General features: G+C 37.7%; 1 protein-coding gene across 1 annotated transcript in view; it reads right to left on the reverse strand.

Moving 5' to 3' along the window:
• Positions 1–18,424, reverse strand: part of SLCO1A2 (solute carrier organic anion transporter family member 1A2) — an 81,290-nt gene extending 62,866 nt beyond the window's left edge. Inside the window, exon 1 of the mRNA XM_082850752.1 lies at positions 18,248–18,424. The gene's annotated coding sequence lies outside the window, so the exon portion shown is untranslated. The remainder of the gene's footprint in view (positions 1–18,247) is intronic.
• Between the last annotated feature and the right edge of the window lie 1,786 nt (positions 18,425–20,210).

Genomic DNA, 20,210 nt, shown 5'->3' on the forward strand with positions numbered 1-20,210 from the left:
AGCTGAATGGATTAGCTGAATGGATACAAAAACAAGACCCATATATTTGCTGTCTACAAGAGACCCACTTCAGACCTAGAGACACATACAGACTGAAAGTGAGGGGATGGAAAAAGATATTTCATGCAAATGGAAACCAAAAGAAAGCTGGAGTAGCAATTCTCATATCAGACAAAATAGACTTTAAAATAAAGACTATTAGAAGAGACAAAGAAGGACACTACATAATGATCAAGGGATTGATCCAAGAAGAAGATATAACAATTGTAAATATTTATGCACCCAACGTAGGAGCACCTCAATACATAAGGCAAATACTAACAGCCATAAAAGGGGAAATCGACAGTAACACATTCATAGTAGGGGACTTTAACACCCCACTTTCACCAATGGACAGATCATCCAAAATGAAAATAAATAAGGAAACACAAGCTTTAAATGATACATTAAACAAGATGGACTTAATTGATATTTATTGGACACTCCATCCAAAAACAACAGAATACACATTTTTCTCTAGTGCTTATGGAACATTCTCCAGGATAGATCATATCTTGGGTCACAAATCAAGCCTTGGTAAATTTAAGAAAATTGAAATTGTATCAAGTATCTTTTCCGACCACAATGCTGTGAGACTAGATATCAATTACAGGAAAAGATCTGTAAAAAATACAAACACATGGAGGCTAAACAATACACTACTTAATAACGAAGTGATCACTGAAGAAATCAAAGAGGAAATTAAAAAATACCTAGAAACAAATGACAATGGAGACACGATGACCCAAAATCTATGGGATGCAGCAAAAGCAGTTCTAAGAGGGAAGTTTATAGCAATACAATCCTACCTTAAGAAACAGGAAACATCTCGAATAAACAACTTAACCTTGCACCTAAAGCAATTAGAGAAAGAAGAACAGAAAAACCCCAAAGTTAGCAGAAGGAAAGAAATCATAAAAATCAGATCAGAAATAAATGAAAAACAAATGAAGGAAACGATAGCAAAGATAGCAAAACTAAAAGCTGGTTCTTTGAGAAGATAAACAAAATTGATAAACCATTAGCCAGACTCATCAAGAAAAAAAGGGAGAAGACTCAAATCAATAGAATTAGAAATGAAAAAGGAGAAGTAACAACAGACACTGCAGAAATACAAAAGATCATGAGAGATTACTACAAGCAACTCTATGCCAATAAAATGGACAACCTGGAAGAAATGAACAAATTCTTAGAAATGCACAACCTGCCAAGAATGATTCAGGAAGAAATAGAAAATATGAACAACTTTCTTAACTGTTTTTTTTTTCCCTTGGTTCTCTAATTATTTTGCTTTCACTAAGAACCTTTGTCAGTCTCCTCTTTCTTTCCCTTCTCTTTGATTAGTTGGACTTTAATTTAGCAAAACAGCCTGAGGCATCTGTAACTTTCCTGACCAGAGCCACTGACTGTGAGAGCCGGGAAGCATCCAGAGTTGCTACTCAGAACTTCCCAACTGGCTCCATGTGCTTCCAGCCATAAGGGTATCAATTCTCATTTCTACTTTGGTATTAGTAAATAAAACACTTGTTTGAATTATATAAAGGGAACAGTTTGGAGCTCTGAATAAATATCAAGTGAGATGCTCAGGTCTAGTGTTAATCAGATGAGTGAGTGAAGGACTAGCCTCTCCTCCGTTTACCACTCAGCTGAGTACCATTTGTCAGCATGTTGGTTTTGAATATTAGACAATTTTAAACTATCTTTATTTTTGGTCATACACTGTTTTATTTATACCTCTAATAGACCATTGGATAAAGACAGAAAGCATGAAAAGCACTGATGTTAAATTCTAACCTAATAAGGAGCATAAAGAAAATAATGTTATAAATGTCCCTCAAGAGTACGTTCATCTGATCAGTAAGTTTCATTCCTCTATTTAAAAATTTTTTGGCCCCATGGCATGTAGGATCTTAGTTCCCCAAACGGGGATCGAACCCATGACCCCTACATTGAGAGTGTGGAGTCTTAACCACTGGACTGCCAGGGAAGTCCCTAAAAACTGCCTGTGTAAGGCTGTTAGAATAACTGACACCATCTTGAGCCCTCAGAGTTTCTTCTCTCTTTCCACTGACCTTACCCAGGACTATACTGTGCAATAAACCACTTTTCTGTCATCAAGGGATTTGTAGTTAATAGATATTGTTTAATAATCATTAGGACCAGGTGGCCCCTATGCTCTGTTAGTCCCTCCAAAACGATGAAAACCTTCGCTGACGTATTCTCCAGCACCCGTGAAACTAGTTACCCATTCACAAATCTTCTTTTTTTAAATAAATTTATTTATTTATTTATTTTTGTCTGCATTGTGTCTTCATTGCTGCGTGGGGGCTTTCTCTAGTTGCGGCGAGCAGGGGCTACTCTTCACTGTGGTGCACAGGCTTCTCATTGCAATGGCTTCTCTTGTTGTGGAGCACGGGCTCTAGGCACATGGGCTTCATTAGTTGTGATGCGTGGGCTCAGTAGTTGTGGCACATGGGTTCTAGAGCGCAGGCTCAGTAGTTATGGTGCACGGGCTTAGTTGGTTCACGGCATGTGGGATCTTCCTGGACCAGGTATTGAACCCGTGTCCCCTGCATTGGCAGGTGGATTCTTAACCACGGTGCCACCAGGGAAGTCCCCCCATTCACAAATCTTGACTTAGGAATGTACACCCTTTTTCCAAGCACTCACTCCATTCCCTAGGTTAACTATAAAAGTGCCCCAACGGCTCCTCAGTGGTGCAGAGTGCAGATGTGAATGCTTCGGGATTGTTGTCACCTGGTCCCAATAGATCCTGCCTTGTAAGTTGCCCTATAATAAATGGATCGATTGATTACATGGAGCTGCCTGCCTTGTTTTTCAGTCTCAAGACGCCTTCTCAGTTCAGTGGGCACTTTTCGTCCCCTCCATCCTCCAATAGCATCGTACTTCATTTTATGTTTTCATTATATCAAAACCAATTCTTGGAAAGAAAGAATAAAATGAAGAATGGCATCTAAATGCTCTTTTTTCATCTAGTTAGAAATATCTGCAAATAATGACGTAAAACCTATTATCTTATTTCTTCAGTTCTAAAGAAAATACAAACAGTATAATACTAAGTTGATTGATTTTTAAGATTTTTTAAACTCCAAACATTTTTAAACTCCAAAGTGTAAAACTTCCAAACATTATATCAGCTTTTTTCTTATTTTAACACTTTAACACATATAATAATTAAACACCAATCTACATTTTAATGTGTGACTCTCTGAAGCCAAATACAACAGAATGTCACCTTTGAATTTATTTTTTAACAGGTCATGCTTTTTTCTCAATATTAATTTAAAATAAGGAGTTTATATCACATGATAAATAGCATGATATATATGACAAAAATTTGCCTTCCTACTTAATATTACCAAATATCATAAAGTTTATAATTTGTCTACAAACATATTGATCTAAAATAAAACATTTGAGGTAGAATCATCTTTTTTTTTTTTCTCGGTACGCAGGCCTTTCACTGCTGTGGCCTCTCCCGTTGCGGAGCACAGGCTCCGGACGCTCAGGCTCAGCGGCCATGGCTCACGGGCCCAGCCGCTCGGCGGTATGTGGGATCCTCCCGGACTGGGGCATGAACCCACGTCTCCTACATCGGCAGGTGGACTCTCAACCACTGCGCCACCAGGGAAGCCCAGAATCATCTATTTTTAAATAAACGTTTTTTAATTTATAAAACTTTTCAAAAGAGATTAAGATAGCAGAGTAAGTGGACACTGGTCTCACCTCGCATCACAAGCACATCAAAACAACAACTACATACAGAGCAACTCTCACTGAGATCGACCTAGGGACTAACAGGACTGCTAAAACACCTACACACACTGTGAGAAACTCGCATGCACGTGTGCACCCACGTGACCTACACCTGTCATCTCCAGAGAGTCAAATTGCCCTTGTCACCTTTTTTCTCCTTAATCAATATGAGAGATGACAGACTAAATCAAAGACTAACTTCTATGAAAACATATTTTTTAGCCTCCTTTTTCTCTTCTCCCTTTCCCCTAACTCTTTATATATGTTCCTTGACTGCCTCATTTTGCTACTTTCCAATGTAACACCTGCTTACCTAAGACACCATTCTGATTAGGAAGTAGCTTATCTTTTTCCTCTTTCCCAGAGGGGGGAAAAATGCATATGTTTGTAAAATGCAGGAGGAAGATTTCACCTTGGTTATCTCATGCGTTGGAGAAATGTCGATAATGGACATTTCCATTGGCAGGGACATGGGATAGAATAACACAAAATTTTGCAATACCTTTCAAATCACATACATTACCTGGCCATTTACTCTGTCTACATGTAGGCAACTTCATACAGATAAGGTGTGAGAACTGACAGAAGAAAAAAAGCAAAGGGATAATACGGGTCAAACTTTTTTCTTTTGCCAGCTTGGTAAATCTGATAAAAGGACCGCTGATCAGTGAAAACTGGCATTTCCGTAACTGAATTTATGTATCTTCAAAAATCAGATAAGTCTCACTTACTGAGTGACTATTTGTATGCAGCATTAATGTTAGGGGTTAAACAGTTCCATGTGCTACCTTTCAGAACTCCTAGAATGAGAGAGCTGCACAGTTTTAGCATTATAGGAAGCCTGAGAGAAGATGTAATCCAAGGAATACCTCCCTCCCCTTACCCACCATACCATAAACCCACAATGTACCCCATACTTGGCCTCACAGAGGTATGAATTATAGTGCTTCACCTGACTCACTTTCCACAGTGTTTTATGTCTTGGTTCTACTCTTTTCTAGTTGCTATGAAACTAATCTAGTTAATACATTCATACTGATATATTACCACCTTTTAATTTTGAACTTAATATGCTCCTCCCAGGCAGATTCATATTTTAATAGGGGCCCTTTGTTAAGTTTTTTAATTAAAAGGACTAGCTCACATGTTAGGAATTTTAGTACAGAAGAAACCAAAGAGGCAAATACATTTGGTTTGGAAAATGTTTTAAGATCCTTCCTACTATACAGTAATTTATCTGAATGAATGTTGCAGAAAATTATATGCCTAAGAGAAAGACAAGAGGAAATGAACAGATTAGTTGAAGTCCTACTCAATGCAAAATTAACAATGCATTTGACTCAAGTTATATACAAATCAGTATTTTCTTTTTTAAAGGAAAGGTAACAGTTTGAGCTTTTAGATTTAGAGTGAGTCTTCTTGTATACTGAATTCAGACGTTAGTAAACCCTATTCCTTATTTCTTTAATAACTAACTGCAATACCACTTCCCCCTTTTCTTGGTAAAATCAGTGTTGAGGATAAAGATTCTTTCTTCAAAATCCCTAGCTCATATGTGCAGAACAATTTTCCTAATCCATATTCATATAAACACAGAGTAATCACTCCACGGGAGACAGTGAGTAAATGAGCTAAATGGTACTTCTCATTACCCCAAAAAGTTATTGTAAAAACATTAACAGCACATTCAAAGAAGCAGGTTAATTTTTAAGCTTCAGTTATTTGAAGCTGTTTTGGTTTTGTGTTTGGTCTTGTTAAGTACAACCATAGAATTTTCTGGGAACGTGACTTTTCATGGTCCAAATTCAATTCATTCTTCACCTAAATCTTAGAAAATCCAGGCTAAATGTCTGTTGAAAGTAGCATATTCATATGGAATCTACCTCCTCCTTGCAGTAGGAAAACTAAATTATTACAATTTGGTGGACCAATGCTTATGACATAAACATAGTGGTCTAGAGACTGAGAACAGTCCAGCCTTTTCTAAAATTTTAGAACCAGAGAAGCAGTAACATCTATTTGCAAGCAGGACCATGACATCTTTTTTTCCGTTGAGCACAGACAACACAGAGCTCTGCTCATTCATTTTAGGTAAATAGCTAATCCTGAAAAATTCAGGATCATTATCACTTGTGAGAATGGATTCATAGTTCCTGTTAAAAATTATAATTGATTTTAAATTAGTTTTCACTGTATCGTCCTAGAAACCAACTAAGCAAGACTGAATGAACAATATAAAGCTAAGATGTATTTTTCTATTCCAAGTCATGAAAGATAATCACAAATTATGCTTTCTTAAGTAAATGAACTGATAAGGGAATTAAACCTGAGATCAGTCACAAGGTCAATTTACCAAACACCAAACTTGTCAAATTTACTAAAACTTTTTATAAGGAATATTGTTTTTAAATATACATATACTTTCATTAACTACATTTTAAGGAATGTTCAATTTGTCAAAAGCTGAGTCCTAGGCTTATTTGGTGATTTTATGACTATTTTCAGATAAATTTTCTAATAAATATTAATATAAATATATTAAGAATAAGGTAGTATTTTTTAACATCTTTATTGGAGTATAATTGCTTTACAATGGTGTGTTAGTTTCTGCTGCATAACAAAGTGAATCAGCTATATGTATACATATATCCCCATATTCCCTCCTTCTTGTGTCTCCCTCCCACCCTAAGGTAGTATTAAAAGCATAATAAAGATGACTAAATTCACTGAAAATATTCTTAGTTGTGAAAAATATATTCATGAAGAATATAATTAGGTAAATGCTGGAGAGGGTGTGGAGAAAAGGGAACACTCTTGCACTGCTGGTGGGAATGTGAATTGGTTCAGCCACTATGGAGAACAGTATGGAGGTTCCTTAAAAAACTACAAATAGAACTACCATATGACCCAGCAATCCCACTACTGGGCATATACCCTGAGAAAACCAAAATTCAAAAAGAGTCATGCACCAAAATGTTCGTTGCAGCTCTATTTACAATAGCCCAGAGATGGAAGCAACCTAAGTGCCCATCATCAGATGAATGGATAAAGAAGATGTGGCACATATATACAATGGAATATTACTCAGCCATAAAAAGAAACGAAATTGAGCTATTTGTAATGAGGTGGATAGACCTAGAGTCTGTCATACAGAGTGAAGTAAGTCAGAAAGAAAAAGACAAATACCGTATGCTAACACATATATATGGAATTTAAGAAAAAAAATGTCATGAAGAACCTAGGGGTAAGGCAGGAATAAAGACGCAGACCTACTAGAGAACAGACTTGAGGTTATGGGGAGGGGGAAGGGTGAGCTGTGACAGGGCGAGAGAGAGTCATGGACATATACACACTAACAAACGTAGTAAGGTAGATAGCTAGTGGGAAGCAGCCGCATGGCACAGGGATATTGGCTCAGTGCTTTGTGACAGCCTGGAGGGGTGTGATAGGGAGGGTGGGAGGGAGGGAGACGCAAGAGGGAAGACATATGGGAACATATGTATATGTATAACTGATTCACTTTGTTATAAAGCAGAAACTAACACACCATTGTAAAGCAATTATACCCCAATAAAGATGTTAAAAAAAAAAAGAATAAGGGAGAATGCATTTATGAAGAATATATTTATGTAAAATGTTTTTCATTGGGTATTTGAATGTATTCAAAAAGAAAATATTCATATTCACTTAATATAGTCAATAAATTATGTTTATAGGAAGGCATATACAGAACCATTTAATATGCTTATGCTGATTATTCCTTAAAACAATATATCTGGTAAACTAGTAAATTTAGAAATAGGCTATTCCACAAATGAACTTCAGTACCTTGATCTTTGAAGAATTCACCTACTTCCATGAAATGATGGCAAGAGGGGAGTATGTATTGAAGGGCCATCAAACACAGATACATTTTTGCTGAGCACAGGATGTAGATCAAGGATGAATTATTATGTTTAAGAGAATTTGCATTGATAGTCTGTACGGTCAAATCAAATTGTAACTGCCAACTATGTGACTTTGTATTGAGAAGATATGACCTCCAAAGAAAACATATGGGGAACATATGTGACAATTTATTTAATTTATTTTACTGAAGTATAGTTGATTTAAAATGTTGTATTAATTTCTGCTGTACAGAAAAGTGATTCAAATTTGGTAATTTGAATTGGAAAGAAGTTGACTGTTAAAAGGGAAACAACTTTGAAGAAAACTTGTATATATATATATTCTTTTTCATATTCTTTTCCTTTATGGTTTATTATAAGATATTGAATATAGTTCCCTGTGCTATACAGTAGGACCTTGTTGTTTATCCATTCTATATAATAGTTTGCATCTGCTAACCCCAAAGTCCCAATCCATCCCTCCTCCACCACTCCCCTTCTTCTTGGCAACCACAAGTGTGTTCTCTATGTCTGTGAGTCTGTTTCTGTTTCATAGATAAGTTCATTTATGTCATATTTTAGATTCCACATATAAGTGATATCATATGGTATTTGCATATATGACTATTTTTTAACCCAGTTTCAGCAAAACCTTTGGTATAAACATCTTCCCAGCAGTGATAAATATCTAGTTAGTTTAAAAAACAAAGCAAAAAACTAGTTATAGATTCCAAAGCAGTTTCCCTTTGCCTGGAATTTCGCCTGATGTGTGACCCAAACTCCAATATCATCAGATACTGTATATTCTGAATCTGCAAAGATATAACCAAGGCTGTCTGCTCCACTCCACTGGAAAAGAAACACCCACGTTTTCCGATACACTTCATTTGGAAACAAGATGAGCTAGCAAGCCATACACATGCCACTGTGACATTAATAGTAGGTTCATTGTATTTCATGGTAATTGCAATGTAAATCCACCTACGTAAGGTAGAGCATTTCCTTCACTCCTTGTGGGAAGCTCTCAGTAATATGATTGATCCCAAGTTCAGACTTACTTTGAACTACAGGGGGAAAAGCCACTATTTATAGCCCATCTGTCAAGACTGTTTCATTTTGAAAGATGAAGAGTGTTTTAAGGTACAGAGGAATTGTCATTCTTCTGGTAATTTGAATTGGAAAAACGTTGATTGTTAAAAAGGAAACAACTTTGAAGAAACCTTGCTTAAAACTTCATTGTTGGTACATAAGTTAGCCCAAATTGATCTGTTTCCTCAAGAGCAATTTATTTGGTACAAAGGGTGCAAAGCAGTGGGTTGGGTATTGAAGTGAATCAGTAACCTCAGACCAGTTCATGAGCTTTTCTACCTGCATTTGCAATAATTGTCTGTACTTCACCGTTAGAATGTAAGTACCATTCTTACTGATCAGAAACGTTTCTTGCTTCATGTGGGTATGTCTCAGGTGTTGCCCAGCCTATGGTTTTACCATATTTTTATACCCACAATTCCCAGTTGGTGCTAAGTTTGGAACGTGTACTACCTACCTACTACTAGGCAGTTCAAAAATGTGGATTCAAGGGCTTCCCTGGTGGCGCAGTGGTTGAGAGTCCGCCTGCCGACGCAGGGGACACGGGTTCGTGCCCCGGTCCGGGAAGATCCCACATGCCACGGAGCGGCTGGGCCCGTGAGCCATGGCCGCTGAGCCTGCGCGTCTGGAGCCTGTGCTCCGCAACGGGAGAGGCCACGACAGTGAGAGGCCCGCGTACCGGGAAAAAAAAAAAAATTAAAGTTTAGAGCAACAACCACAAACAAAAAAATAAAGGCTATTAATAGCAAACAAGAATCTGGGAAAAACTGAAACACATATGACATCGCACTAAAATAACAAGGTGACTAAATGTGTCCAAGGCACTCTGCTAAGAGGCATTGGGTAATGAGAAGTTAGCAATCAGTAGCCCTCACTTTGAAGCACCTTAGAAGCCAATAGATAAGACATGTAGACAGTTACATGACACAGTGAACCGTGCTCCATCCATAACATGAGAGGTACAAGCCCGGAGGTCACAGAGTTCAGGGTGTGGTGACAATGAAAAGCAAGTTGTTTTGTTTCATTTGTGCAGTTTCTCAAAGTGTGGTCTCTAGTTCACCTACAACATATTCCTGGGCCTCAGACCTAAAGAAAACTCTCACCCAGCTCAGGAGAGTTCAAAGTGTCTCCACAAACAACACACATCTGGTGTCCTGCACTTCCTAAAATGCCTTATAATACTTTTAAACATTACTGGAAAATGTTAAAAGTTTTGGAAGGAACCGTGAATCAAGGGACTATTTGAAGCACCAACACCAGGCTTTCTTATGTCCCCAAATAACTGAGATCAGACAAATGCCATGGAAGCCCACCAGCATGCCCTTGGCCTTTGGGTCTTAGTTTGTACTGATTTGAACTTGGCCTTAGGAGCTTTTCTCCTGGGTTTCAAAGAAGTCTTGGCAGTCTGTGACTTAAAATCTTGGGACAAAATCTGTAGGACAGATTGAGAGGGATTCAAGATGCCCTCAGACCCTATATTGTTACGGAAAATGTCAGGTCTCCAATTGCCATCAGCCTCTTAATCGCTTGCTGGGGTTTTTGTTTGATTTGGTTTTGTCTTGGTTTTAACAGTCCACCTTTTATTTTTATTTTATTTTATTTCTGGTTTGCTTCGTTTTGTTTTTATTGTGGTAAGAACAATTGACATGAGATCTACCCTCTTAAATGTCTAAGGACACAATACAGTATTGTTAATATAAGCACGATGTTATACAACAGATCTCTAGAACTTATTCTTCTTGTGTAACTGGAACCTTATACCTGTTGAACAGTAGCGCTCCATTTCCCACTGCTCCCAGCCCCAGGAAACCACCATTCTGCTCTGTTTCTAGGAGTTAAACTATCTTAGGTGCCTCGTATAAGTAGAATCACGTCTTATTTGTCCTTCTGTGACTGGCGGATTATTCCCTGTAGCATCATGTCCTCCATTGCATGCGGAGCTACCAGACTAAAGCTCCTTAGGGCATTAAAGACAAACCCCTTAGAATTTTGTCTAATTGGTATCATCCACCCCTCCTGGCCTTTCCTCCTTTTGCATTTCAGGATAGTCTCTAAAAGGAAGGTTTAATGTTTTATTTCAAAGATTGACAGCTTAGAATTGTACTTCACCAAGCACTTCAGTCCAGACCTACATCGCCAAAACGGAATTTATCTCTGGAAATGCAAAGAGAGGAAAGATTAGGAGGGGTGCATGGTAGCAACTAGATACAATTCTAAGCCCTATGGGACTTTAGTCTGGTGGCTCCATTTCCGTAGTGTCAGGAAAATCCCAACTAATCCTGTTCTATTTTCCCAGTAACTGGATCATTACCCTATATCTCTCCCTTCATCTGATTTCAGTTAGGTCATCTGACTGAGGGAATCTCCAAATTGAACATTTTGAGTCTTCCTATTAAGGGTGCTCTTATGGCTGAGTGTGTGTCCAAAAACATCACTCACTCTCAATGAGCCCTTCATGGCTGCCCACAGGTAAACACTCCTTTTTGTCTGTCATCTGCTGTTTACACATAACACTTTGTTGTGGTGGGGTCTCTGAAACTCACCGTATATTTCCAGAATACATAGATGTTGGCTTTTCCACCCACAGCCAAAAGTCTAGTGCAACAAATAGCTTCAATCCATTTATGCTGAGACACATTGAAATAAAAATACTCTTTCCCTGTTCCTCTACTGTTTGATTGGTTCATTGGTTGTTTGACTGTTTCCGTGGGAGTGGGGATGGGAGGGGTACGAGTGGATGTAGGTAAAAATATCTCAGTGAACTTGGCAATTTTGTCAACCAATCAATTTACACTTAGAGGGAAACCACTAATCTTTAAAGGAGTTTTTGGCATAGGTTATTAAACTTTTTTAACAGTGAAAATAAAATAGCTAGGTTTCAACCTTAACCATATGCCACTTCTCTGAGCAGTGTTACAACTTAATCACAGGGTATCACTCTTTAATTATTATCAGATCTGCTTAAATAATCAAATCTAAACCAGAGTTCTTTTGACTAGACACATTATCACTTAAAACTCATCTCTATAATTATATCCAACCACAGTATTCACAACAGCAACAAAAAAATGACTATTTGGAACCAGTTAATTTCTATCACATATCAACTTAGCTTGGGAGTTACTTAGCTTTAGATCAAATTAAAATAACACTCAAATACAAACAACAAAAGTAATATTATTTGTGAAGTGTTCCTGAGTATAAAACAAAACAAAAAATGTAAATAAGGTTTCAAAGAGCTAATAATCTGCTGAACCAAGATAGACGGTAATATTGTACAGAGGGGAAAAAAGTTAGTCCTAAGGCTTCTACAACATGGACGATTCCACAGCTTCTTTCTGTACTCACTGGGTGGTCTTAGGAAAAAACACACTAACAACAAAAATAAAATCAAAGCTGGGTGGCTTTGGTAAGAAATAATACGTGATTGCTCTGATGGATCTTTTATGTTCTTTTTGTTCTCCCTTTTCATTTAGCTCATATTTGAAAATCTCCTACGAACAACTTAGCTCTTTCCCAGAGGTTTGCGTCAATCCCAGCTTCCAATGCTGTCAGACCTGGAGGTGGGCAGGATGCAGGACCCAGGGGCTGCAGGACTGTGTGACATCCATCCAGACATCTAAGGGACAGTGCTGATAAGTCAGTAGAGAGGAGTAGGCCAGGCTACTGGTCATTCTCAGTGGATCATTCTGTCATTTTGTAAGCAGCCCTTTGCAGGAAGCAGCTCTTTGCAGGAGGCCCTTTTTGTTGACACTTTAGCAAATCTGTATTTTAATTTAACCTTTATACCAGGTGCCTCCACGCTTCACCAATCCCCCACCCAAGCACACCTCTCAAACCTTTTGATCACACCATGCCTTGTCTAACCTGTTGATTTGTTTCTTAGATTGAAGAAGTAGGAAAGAAGAATAAATAATTAATGGAGGACTAGATCTTTTCTCCAGCTTCCCCTTCAGTAACCCTGTGAGCTGACTGCATAAACAAGATAGCATCTAAAGAAAGATCACAAGAAGTCAACAAGCCTGAGCACTATGGAAGATGGTAAAGAATCTGACCCCGTACTTCAGTGATTAACTGAGATTTTTTTCCCTCTTTTTTCTCTTTAAAAGCTTTCATGGCCAAGCAGAATCTTCGAAGCTGGTTCTGGGACACAAGTCCACCTTCTCCCCAGGTTGCTGGCCTTCTGAATAAAGCAAGCTTTCCTTTTCTCACCAACACTTGGCTCTCATTTATTGACTTTCAACCTACAAACAGCTGAGCCTGAGTTTGGTAACAGGTTTTTTTTTTTTTTGCGGTACACGGGCCTCTCACTCTTGTGACCTCTCCCGTTGCGGAGCACAGGCTCCGGACGCGCAGGCCCAGTGGCCATGGCTCACGGGCCCAGCCGCTCCGCTGCATGTGAGATCTTCCCAGACCAGGGCACAAACCCGTGTCCCCTGCATCGGCAGGCGGACTCTCAACCACTGTGCCACCAGGGAAGCCCTGGTAACAGTTTGACAATGAAAATAGAGACTCCAATTTCCCAAATTTCCCTCCCCTCCAAGTCCAATCTTAGCAATAGTAATTAATTCCTTAATTTCTGTATAACTGTACCAGGTGTGGCAGTTTTGTTGTGTGACACATGGAGGTTAGACTCTTCTCCTTGCCATTTTCTAACATGAATTTGAAAAAGTTATGTAATCTCTCTAAACATTCAAGTGCTCATCTGTAAAAGCTAACATTTCCTACTTCACAGGGTTGTTTAAAGATTGAGGTATTGTACAAACATGTTCTAACACAATGCCTGACACAAAGCAGTTTCTGAAAAACACACATTTCTAATGTCTGCTTCCCTCATCCCCATAAGACTAACCTCTCTACTATATTCACGATCCCATTGCCTCCCAATTCTCTGGGGACACTATACCAACAATTATCTTTTCCCTCTCCTGTCTTACCAAACTCTCCTATCCTGCTGAAAAGTCAATAAACATTTACTGAATATGTAGTTAGTAAGTGCCAGGCCTTTTTTTTACCTGTTATCTTAACCTAACGCTAACCTTTCCTGAAGCTATTGGTTTGTCTTTCTTCTTGCCTTTATGATCAAAAGTCTGCCATGAGGCTACAGTAGGGGAATCTATATAAAGGAGGTTGTCAGAGGGAATATGAATTTCTAGATACTGTGCTCAAAATTTAAATTACATGTTCAAATCCACATTTTCCAGAAAAACAGAGCTCATTTTCCCCATCAGAGTCTTAAAAGGATGCTTGACTCTCAATATGTTAAGATCCAGTGATCTATATCTGTAACATTTCAGGACTGTCACACTATGCCATTATACTGTGTCTGCCCATACCAAGCACTGAATGCACCCCAGTTATAGTCAGCAGTGAACTTTTACTGGCTGACCTCAAATTTCTATTTTTTAGTCTTCATCCTATGTTATTTATCTGCATAATGTGACATTCATACCAAGATTTTCCTTCTTGGACTTTCTCTTTCATTGATTTCTGACATCACTTTTTTCTCCCAATAAGTCATATTTGAGCACTCCCATCTCTTCCTCTGGCCCCTATTCCTCAAAATGACTCATAAATTTTGATGTTTCCTAAGATATACTTTGTCTTAATTTATTCTTGTTGTACATGCTCTCCTTGGATTATATAATCTATGTCTAAGACTTTCTATATCCAGATCAGACCTATTCTGATATCCAAATCCATATATCTAGGTGATTAAAAAATAAATTGCATAAATGACCCAAAGAAACAATTAATTTTTTTTAAACTTCACTAGTAATTTTTTAAAATTAAGTTAATATAATCTGAAAAAGAATAGATATATGTATAACTAAATCACTTTGCTGTACACCTAAAACTAACACAACATTGTAAATCAACTATACTCTAATATAAAATTTAAAAAATTTTTATGTTAATATAAAGATACTACTTTCCTTTTTCCTGTGATTTATGGGTATTTTTTTTCTAAATAATATCCTGTGTTAGCAAACTTAAGAATAAAGTGTATCCTAGTGCACTGCTAATGGAGTATAAATTATCATACGCTTTCTAGAGGGCAATTTGACTATATAGATTGGAAGTCCTTAAAATATACCTACACATTTCTGCTTTTGTAGTATGAAGTTATACTGAAGGGCCCTCCCACTAAAAGACAACTAGAACCTGGACAAATTAAGACAAACATCTTTAAGGCATGGCTAAGCTCACAAGAAGGAAAGGAAATCTGAGTGTGATGGGGGAGGCAATGAAATGAAATCTGAGCAGAGAGCCGTGAGTAAACAGTAAGTGAAAGAAAGTCTCTCTGGGAACAAATAATAATAGGAGTCCTGAGATCCTGAAGCCCTAAGCTTTGGGTCTGTCTCAAGGTTGGAAGCTAATGTGAGTCTCCTGTATTACCTTGACCCTCCTTGGAGCTTAAGTTATCTCAGATGTCAGCAAATTCTGGACAGTGGCAAATAAACCATATCCTCTCTAAGGGAACATCCCCAATGTGGGCTCTCAGGATTCCCACAGATTTACTTGAAGAACATATGATCTTGGACTTCCCTGGTGGTGCAGTGTTTAAGAATCCACCTGCCAATGCAGGGGACATAGGTTTGAGCCCTGGTCCAGGAAGATCCCACAAGCTGTGGAGCAACTAAGCCCATGCACCACAACTACTGAGCCCACATGCCGCAACTACTGAAGCCTGTGCACCTAGAGACCATGCTCAACAACAATGAGAAGCAATGAGAAGCCCGTGCACCGCAACAAGAGTAGCCCCCGCTCACTGCAGCTAGAGAAAGCCTGTGTGCAACAATGAAGACCCAATGCAGCCAAAAATAAATTAATTAATTTACAAAAAAGAATTTTAAAAAAAGAACATATGATCTTATAAACACAAATTAAGCCACTGCCACTGAGAGTCATCAGAAACAAAATACAGACCAAATTTCCAAGGAAAATACATTGAGATAATCAGATAAACAATATTGACTGACCATCTATGAAATGATTAAAAACACAACAAATGCTCTGTTTTCAAATCAACCTAAAATGACTATTAAAAATGACCAAGAAGTATTTAAAACTAAAACAACTTAATCTTTGATATTAAAAACACACAGAATGGGTATCAACATATCAGATACAGATGAAAGAGATAATTTGTGAATTGAAAAATCAATCTTAAGAAATTAATTACCCAGAGTTAGCATAAAAAGTAAAAAATAAAGAAGCTATATAATGCAGTCAATAAAAGACAAGATTCAGGAACTAGACTAAATTTGAATCCCAGCTCTACCACTAACTCCCTCTGTAGCCTTGGGTGTGTTACTATCCTCTCTGTACCTCAGTTTCATCATATATTTAAAAATGAGGGTTTGTGTAAGGATTAAATAATATATATAAAATGCTTGGATCAAAGTCTGATAAATTAAGCACTATAGAATAAATGTCATTATTAATATGACAAAACTAAGACCAAACATATCTATTATATCAAGAAATACATAAACTTAACTTACTTATTAAAAGAAAGATTTTTTTTCAGATAACTCACAAAACAAATCCCCACTTTATGCTGTGTATAAAAGACACACTAAATACAAAGTTATTCAGAAAGACTAAAAGAATGGGCAATGATATCCAAAAAAGAAAAGATAAAAAAAAAGAAATAGCAGAAGTCATGATCATAATATCTGACAAGGTAAAATTCGAGCAAAAGGCATTAAAATTCAGAGCAAAAAGCATGTTAAAGGTACTAAAAAGAACAGTACACAGTGAAGATGTGTTATGTATTTCTATGCACCCAGTGGGAGTACGGCAATTTCACAAAGCAGGAAATTCAGGAGATGCAAAGATAGATAGGCAGAGACATTCAGGGAGAGAAATAAATAATAGCAACTTATTTCTCCCCCCAGTCCAACGCATAGCAAAATGAAAAGCATAAGAAAGGATTCAGAAGACTTAAATAATGTTTTCAATAAAGGAGGTGATATGGATATATATTGAATTTTGTACCTGAATTAGAAAATACAGCTTTTTCCAAGTGCTTATGGAAGCTTTACTAAAATTAACCATATATTAGGTCACAAAAAAATTTAATAAAGTCTAAAATATAAATAACACAGAAAATACCACAAAACAATAAAAGAAACTCCTCCACTGAGAAAGACTAAACAAAGAAAGAAAGAAAACCATTGAGTTAGAGGAGAGAATTTAAAACAAACAAACAAACATTTTTGCAGAATTTCTAGAAAACAATTGTTATGGGTTGAATTATTTCCCCTCCCTCCAAATTTATAAGTTGAAGTTCTAATAGTACCTCAGAATGTAACCATATTTGGAAATGGGGTCACTGGAGTTGTAATTAGTTAAGACAAAGTCATACTGGAGTAGTTTGGTTCCCTAACCCAATACAACTGGTGTCTTAATAAAAAAAATTTAAAAAAAAAGGAAATTTGGAAACAGAGGCGTACACACAGAGAATTCAAATGGAAATGAAGACTGTGATAAGAGTGACGCTTCTACAAGCCAAGGAACACCAAAGATTTGCCAGCAAACTACGAGAAGGTGGGGAAAGATATAGCATAGCCCTCAGAAGGAACCAATCCTGTCAACGTCTTGATCTCAGACTTCCAGCCTCCAGGACAATGAGACAATAAATTTCTGATGTTTAAGTCAGTTGTGGTATTTTTTCCAGCAGGTTGAAAACATCATTGCTAGTGTTTATTTAGTTGCCCAAATTCCAAACTAGACTATACTTAAGAGTTTAGTACCCAATAGTTGCTCCAAATATTACTGAATGAATAATTCAAACATTAAAGGAGAGTAAATTAAATTCTCCTGACAGTCTCTTCTAACTCAGAGATTGTTGTTCATTTGTTTGTGTGCTTATTTTGTTTTGATTTTGGGGGAACATCAGGCCTTTCAAAAGCTGCTAATCCATATGTCTGAATTAACAGGATCTTAGAAGTCCTTAAAAATGCATCATTTTTCAAACTATTAAAACAGGACGGAAAGTATGTCTTTTATACAGAGCATACAGTTGGGATTTCTTTTGTGGGTTATCTGAAATATCTTTCTTTTAGTAAGTAAGGTAAGCCCATGTATTTCTTAATATAATAGATATGTTTGGGATTAGTTCTGTTATATTAATAATAACATTTATTCTATACTGCTTAATATTACCAAAATTTGGTCCAAGCATTCATTAAGATAGTTTCTTGAGACACTTTTAAAATATAAAGTTGCAAGCCATTAAACACGGAACTCACCACAAAAGCATAAAAATAAAACAAAGCTCTGAGTGAGAAGGCATTGTTCATACTCCCCTAAACTTCAGCAGGAATGGGGTTAGCTCCTGTCTCTTTTCAAAATACTACTCATGAGGGGACAAGATCAAGATGACAGAGTAGGAAGACCCTGAGCTCCTATCCCCCCATGAACATATTAAAGCTACAACTACTTACAGAGCAACTCTTGCTGAGAACCACCTGAAGAACAGCTCTTTTACAACCAAGGCTGTAAGGAATAAACCACATGGAGTTCGGTAGGAAGGAAAGAGAAGAGATTTGGTCAAGACCTCCACCCTCTTGAAGAGTGCATAACAAACTTGCTTGCTCTCAGCCCCAGCACAGAGACATCAGATTGAAAACTGCCAGGGGCTTTGACCAGCCTGCCAGAACGGCCCCGTGTGTACTCCAGCCTGCCCTGAACTCCTGCTCTGGCCTGTTCTGCTCCAGCACTTCTCCCATTAGGGCAAAGATCACCATTGCAAATGCGTGTGCACACACCAGGGAAGAAGCAGAGCCAGCTCAGGGCCAGCGCTGCCTATAGCCAGGGCAGAAGTGTGGCTCAAATTCCTTGGGCCCTGACCCTGCCTCTGAGCAAGGCAGAGACCCAGAGCCAGCTAAGATGTGCAGCCTCAGTGCCTCAAGGCCCTGGACCCACCCACAATAGGGCAGTGACCAGCACTGAACCTAGGTGAAGCCCTGGCTTGCACCTGCCTTCAGCTCTAGCCCCTCTGACTCCAACCTTACTTCCCACCAATGTGGTGGCTGTCAGCACTGCTCAGGAGAAGTCACAGCCTATGCTCACTTCAGATCCATCTCTCCCACCAAAGCCACTGGGCACAGATAGACTGCATAAGGACTCTCCCACACAAGGACACACCTTCAAGACCAGGATAGGTAACAGTTTCACCTAATTTCATAGAGACAAAGAAATATGAGAAGACAGAGGAATATGTTTCCAATGAATGAACAAGAAAAAAAAATGGGAAAAAAAACCCCATATAACATGGAGATAAATAATTTACCTGATAAAGAGTTCAAAGCAATAATAATAATGCTAACTGAACTTGGGAAAAGAATAGAAGAACACAATGAGAACTTCAATAAAGAACTGGAAGATATAAAAAAAGAACCAGTTAGAGTTGAAGAATACAATAACTGAAATGAAAAATACACTAGAAGAAATTAACAGCAGACTAGGTGATACAGAAGAATGCATAAGTGATCTGGCAGAGACAATAGTGGAAATCCAATCAGAACAGTAAAAAGAAAAACAAAATTTTTAAAAAATGAGAATAGTTCAAGAGACCTCTGGAACATCAAGCATACTAACATTTGCACTAGAGGGGTCTTAGAAGTAGAAGAGAGAGAAAAGAGGGCAGAAAATGGGTTTGATGAAATTATGGCTGAAAACATCCTGAACCTGAAGAGGAAAACAGATACCCAGGTCTGGGAAGCAGAGTCCCAAACAAGACGAACCCAAAGAGACCCACACAAACATGTATTAAAATGGTAAAAGTCAAAGGTAAAGAGAATTTTAAAGGCAGTAAGAGATAAACAAAGAGTCACATACAAGGGAATCCCCAGAAGGATATCAGCTGATTTTTCAGCAGAAACTTTGAAGGCCAGAAGGGAGTGGCATGATGTATTGAAAGTGCTGAAAAGAAAAAACCTACAACCTAAGATACTCTACCCAGCAATGTTACCATTCAGATTTGAAATTGAAAAAGAGATAGTTCTCCAGACAAGCTTTCTGCTAAAAGAGTTTATGACCACTAAATGGTTCTTACAAGAAATGTTAAAGGGTTTTCTTTAAGTGAAAAAGAAAATGTTATAACAAATAAGAAAATATAGGAAGAGAAAAAAATCTCACTGGTAACAGCAAAGGTATAGTAAGGGCAGTGGATCAACCACTTAAATGAGCTAGAACAGAGGTTAAAAGACAAAAATTGTAAACTCAACTATCACTACAACAAACAGTTAAGAGACAGACATAGAAGATGTAAAATACGGCATCAAAAACACAAAATGTGAGAGGAAGGGGAAGCAAAAAATATATCTTTTAGAATGTGTTTGAATTTAAATGACTATCAACTTAAAACAAGTAGATATAGTTAAATGTTGACATATATGAAATTCA

This window comes from Leucopleurus acutus (assembly GCF_964270905.1).
Source record: "Leucopleurus acutus genome assembly, chromosome: 11".
Lineage (NCBI taxonomy): Eukaryota > Metazoa > Chordata > Mammalia > Artiodactyla > Delphinidae > Leucopleurus > Leucopleurus acutus.